Here is a 6171-nt window from a genome sequence, read left to right on the forward strand (position 1 = left end):
AAATATTAGAGTGCTCTACAGTCCACTCAACCAAGTCTATTCATGTGGATGCATATGTAAAGAATGTTTTCTTTGAGGAAATTGGAGAATAGAGGAGGATGTGGGTTTTGTGTGTATGGTTGAAATGGAATTCTTCTTATAAGCCTCCTTTTATGACTCTTGGAAGGGGCCTTTTCCTCATTCTTTGGCTTCATTTTTGGGAGAGTTGGAGCTACTCGAAAGGATTGGGAAGAATATTATTGAAATAATTCATCTTTGAAGTTATTATTATATAGATAAGCTTCCATTATTTTTCTTTGTTGGATATAATGTGTAAAACTTATTTTTATAAATATATGTATGGTATTTTTCTTTATTTTGTGTGATGAAATGTTGTTTATTTTTTGTGTATATGTAAAAACTATTACAATGGCTCATGAAGTAGAGTTGTTTGTGAAGGGGATTAACTTGTTTTGTTGCAATAATATAGTGAAGGAGAGTTGTGAATGAGTTGTGGAAAGATAACGTTATTTAGTTTTAGAGGTATTATGTAAGGTTGATTTATATTTTTTTATTAAGGTATTATGTAAGCTCATAATGAGGTGTATTAGCAAATAACTCTTACATAAATATTGTTGAAACTTATGTTGTGTTGTGTTGTCATTGATGTTTTTCAATTGTGTGGATTGTTGTGAATTGGATCTGAATCTTGTGCAACTAGCAGAGGAGCAAATTTTAGTTTGTGATGAGCTTTGATGATCATATCTTTAGTGTGATAATGTATTGAGATAGTGAATGAAGTCAGAGTTGTTTGCCATGATATTGTTTGCTTTACATAGTGATTTAGGATAGTTTCATGATCAAGAGATCTTGTTCATCACAATTCATTATTTTCCTGTACTTATTGAAAGACAGTGAGTCCTTTGATAGCCTATGCAGTTCCTTGTATCTTGCCCTAACATTGTGTGTATCTTGCCCTAAGTTAGTCCACCTTAGTTTTAAAAGTCCAATCAGGTGCAATGAGCTCCTTGGCCTTGAGCCTAAAACTTTGTAATCGGTTATTCATATTGTGAGTGTGACTCACACCGTGGTTTTCCCTCCTTAGGTTTTCCATGTAAATCTAATGTGTTTTGTGTATGTTGTGCTTTATCCTTTCATGCTTCATAATGCAGAGATAATTTAATTATGGTTTGAAGTTTAAAGGATTATAAGTAAGTTGTTTAAGGTCATGACTGATTTGCCCCTCCCTCTCAGTCATGTGGTGTGTTCAACGATTGCAAGTACTAAAAGCCATTTTTTGTTGATAATTGGAAGGAAACCATGGATAAATAAATCATGAATCTCAAAGTCTAATGGTTGATCACTCATATTAGCTATCATAGTTTAAAATATTAAAATATAATAATTGGTTTTCTCACTTATTAATTTTACATTTTTCTAATTTGAAAAATGACACTTTAGCCTCAATATTATGTATAAAATATTTAATAATTTAATCTATATCACATATTTAATAATTTTATAAATTAAATATTTATTCATTATAAAATATGACTATAATTACAAAAGAATGATTATAACACTATAAATGAATGGTTGTAACATTACTATCAATGCATCGACCCCAACTCCCTTTTGGTATTGAGTGTTGTTTTGAAGAGATAATGTTAAATCAAAGAGAAAAATTATATATTATTTCAAACCATACAATTAGAAATCCATCTTAATGCTTAGATATAATTTAATAAAATTAGTGAGGTCTCTATTTGAGAAATAGAGGCTTACTGAGATTAATTTGTCAAAATTGCACAAAATTTTGATTATTAGATTTGATTAATAAAAATGTTTAAAATGCTTATTACTATAACAATAATTTCAAAAATATTTTCAAGAAATTGTCCCAACATACTTTTAAACCATTTATTAACAAAATTTGAATACTTTTAAAAGGATTTCTTACTATTTCAATCTAATTTAAATAAATTGCATAATATTCCTCTTTGTGACACATTTCAAATTTGAAATATTTGTAACCTGAAGCTAAACATTGGGCATGGAAATTGCATGCTTTGAAGCTCATACTCTCATTTGAAAATCTCTAAAAGAGGGAAAAGACGATAAAATTGTAGCAATGCTTTGTGATGAGTCACTCAAACTATTGATATATAAAATTTTACTTAAATATCATTTCAATTTGATGTATTATCGACATTAACATTGCAATTTTTATTTTTATTGATCAAAGTTTTTTATTGTTGAAATCAATGGTGTAGACATAAAACATAAGATTAAAAAGAATACAATCCCTTCACCTTTCTGAATTCCCTAATGTATTTACTCTCATAATATTATAATCATTGGGGAAATAATTTAATTTCAAGGAATCACGCCCTTCGAGATCAAGGGGGTTTCTCTTTAGAGAAGAGGGAGAGAAAATATCTCAGGACATATATTTTATCACTAATCACAATTGAGAAGGGGAGTTGATCTACTCTTGCATTTGATAATAACTTTGCATATTTCTTATAGTTTGTGAAATAGTGCACCAAAATTATTTTCATAAATTCTTCACCGATTTTGTAAGCTTCCAAAAAGAAACAAATCGATGTTCAATTCAAGTTGTCCCCTTTCATCATTCTATTAATGACTAACATGGAATCAAATTTATTATTTAATAATTTTCTTGCAACCAACCAAGATCATTCGATTTAGACCTTCTAGCAAAGCCTCCATCTCTATCTCATTATCTAATTTGCAAAAGAAGAAAAAGCAACACCTTTGACAAACAAATTTAGATAAATTCTTAGAATACAATTACACTAGCTTGACCAAGATTCTTACAAGAAGCTCCATCAAATTTGAGATACAAAAAATCATTTAAAAGGTTTTTTCCTTTAGTAACAACACTTTCCTTGTAATTATCAATTGCACCATTAATAGGGGTCCAATTTTAAGATTATTCGAAAATACATTTACTTTTACAATTCAATTACTTTTTTAGTGTTTTAGTAAGGATTAATCAGCATGGTAAAATAATTTGTATAATTACATTTTGATGGATACTCGTAAAAGTAATTAGATAAAAGTTGCTATACCCATGACTAATATGACTAGCATACTACATCCCAATTCATGAGGACCATGTTGTACATTTTTGTTTATAAAACTTGATCCTCACAACCAATAATGTAATAATTATTAAAAATGCCCATAGAAAAATTTCATTATTCCACCTACATTATCTTGCAATCAATAAATCTATATTACCAGTGAATGGTGACACCCCTTTACCTAACCTTAACCTTCACATTACCTCACAAGTAAACAAGTTTTTTCTCTAAACATCTATGATAATATTAACATAGATGTTTACTTATATAGAGATTATCAAGAAAAAAGAGAATAGGAAGAATGAAGTTCAATATTGTTCAAAAGATCCAAGAGAGAGAAAATGAAGAAAAATGGGAAATTTTATCGATGACTAGTGATCCTTGACATTAGTGTAGGCTTACAGAGGCATTGCACTACCAAATTTAGCAAGGGTAACGCCCTAGTGACCAACTCAGTCATGGATATTTGTAGGACACTAGTGCAAAGTACATATGTCTCTGTGGTGCACAAATGTCCAAGCACCATCTAGACTTAACAATCAAGGAATTAAGCATGCAAGGTGAATAGAGGTATTTTAGATCAAGATTAAGGTTTAGGATGCATAACTATCTTAATTATAACTAAAGGGAAAGCTCATCCAATGTGAAATTGCATGGGATGCAATTTACGATATTATAGTTTCTTAAAGAGGATGAGGTGCATAAAGAGGAATGGTAGAAATATTCAAGGAAAAGAGAAATTGGAACACTGGCAAGATACAAAGAGGGAATGGTATTAGGGATATGGAAAGGGGATGTAATATGAGTGGAGAAAGGGGTAGATGAAACTTAAGAGGATGAGACATGAAATATATTAAAGATTGAAGGGGTGACAATTGTGAGAGAGAAGGAATATAATGGATAAGAAACACTATAAAAAAACTAAAAGGGGTGAGCTTAATACTAAATCTTTCAAGGATTTCATAACTATATGATATATCAATATATAAATTATGAAGATATTTATGTAATTCTATAGGAGAAGCAACATTAGAAAGATCTTGGAAAATGATTTTTGTAGTAAGGAAAGTTCCTAATTATTTATATACTTGTCATGATGAAAACCAAATTGCTCTTGATTAATATTAGCCTCAAATCCAATAAGGATCTCATGATTAGCTAAGTGAGAAGCCATGCTAATAAGTATAAAGGTTTAGATGACCACTCCTTAGCGATAAATTAGGGTTTTAGCTAGTTCTTTACATAAACAAAATCCTAGAAAGATAAATTAAAATAAACCAAGGGTGGAATAGAATATTGAACCTTAACATTACAATTAACTTTAGATTAGAAAAAATTAACAATGAAAATTAGAACATAAACCCTTAGTGGGGTGTAAGAGAAACCAAGCTCACTAAAATGAAAATAAAATCCTATTTATATAAAATAACTAAGTAATAAAAATAAGGTAATTGCCCTAATATTAGTTTAGTTGGTGTAAGGAACTATTTGGAGTAAAGTTTTAAAAGTAAATATGGATATTAAATAAATTCTAAGGTACTTATCTAGAAATTCTATGTACATATGCTAAGATAAACGAGTTGATTATTTGATAGTGTGAGAAAATTGATATTGATCAAATGAGTTCTTTCGAACCTAAAAATTCACCATCTATCATTGTGGGTCACTTTTGTGATAATAGAAAATTGGTCTACACAGATTGTGAATTCAACCTAAGTTTGTGGATATTAGTTATGGATATCATCTTTGTAAAACTTTGATGAGTGCTTATTAGTTCATCTATGTGCTATTGATTTGTTATGTTGGATTGGTGGCGTTTATGAACACTTTTGAGGAGTTTTCTAGGCAAGTTGTATTCTACATTAGTTAAATCCCTAGGATACTAATTTAGTAATTTTTATAAAGGATAAAAAACAATAAGCAATAATGAAAATAATTCCATAAATGTTTCAAGGCAAATCGATAGTGCTATAATGAATGATCTAATAATGCGAATGAATATTCAAAAGTGTATTGGATCTCTAAGTGCTAGATGGATGTGAAAAATGAATTAGGGTTAGCTCATAAATACAACTCTAAAGGTGGCAAGTGAATTGTTTCATGCTTCAAGTTAGAACATAATGACTGGTAAGGATGGTTGTTATGGCCTCATATTTGAGTTTTAAATTTATTTTTTTGGGTTCATTTCTAAAAACCATGGAATTGACTTCGGTTTAATCACATAAATTATAGATTTGAACTTACACAAAAAATGAAAAAAAAAAGAGAATCAAGATCGACTCTTGTGAGCGAGTGTGGATGAGATTAGGTAAGACTTAGGTTATTTGCCAATCTCTTGTAGAATTCACTTCACTTGTAAACTTATCATTGCATAAGGAACAATTTGACCAAGTGAGCCCGAAATAAAGGGGACAAGTGAAAGTTATGCAATTTTTACCATTATTGTACTATATTATTTCTTTTTTAAATTTAGTACTTGTGACCACTTCACTAAATAATGATCTTTACACCATCATATTGATATGATAACACATACTATTAATTAGAAAATACTAGTTTACATGAGATCATCTGGGCTTATTAAATAAATGTCTTTAATAAGCACAAGTTAACTAATATAATAGAGTTGAGATGGATAATCACATTAAAGTGTAAGAAAATTTTATGTGAGGGCTAGGGCTTGTACTTAGCTCTAAAATTTATGATGGAAGAATTATGTTGAAGTTGCGTAATTTTTTTTTTTGTCATAGTTAAAAAATTGATACCCTCAAACTAATAAATAACTAAAGTTTGTATGGTCTCTAAAAATATTACGATTCAAATTTGAGTGTTGTAGGTGCGATCTCAGGTGCTACATAAGTGATTTGATGCATATATTTGATCTTTGTTTTGTAAGATTGATTTGAAAATATGTGCACCTAATAGCTTATTGGCCTTTGCCCTCTAGATCATTTAACTTGTTAAGGTGGTGTAGGGGCATTGTTTAGGAGTTTGATGACTCAATAGGTGAACAAGTTCTCTTAGGTCAAACCCCTTTGGTGTTCAAGTTGGATGAATATTGATGAAAAACATTGAAGACATC

This window comes from Cryptomeria japonica, chromosome 7, assembly GCF_030272615.1.
Source record: "Cryptomeria japonica chromosome 7, Sugi_1.0, whole genome shotgun sequence".
Classification (NCBI taxonomy): domain Eukaryota; kingdom Viridiplantae; phylum Streptophyta; class Pinopsida; order Cupressales; family Cupressaceae; genus Cryptomeria; species Cryptomeria japonica.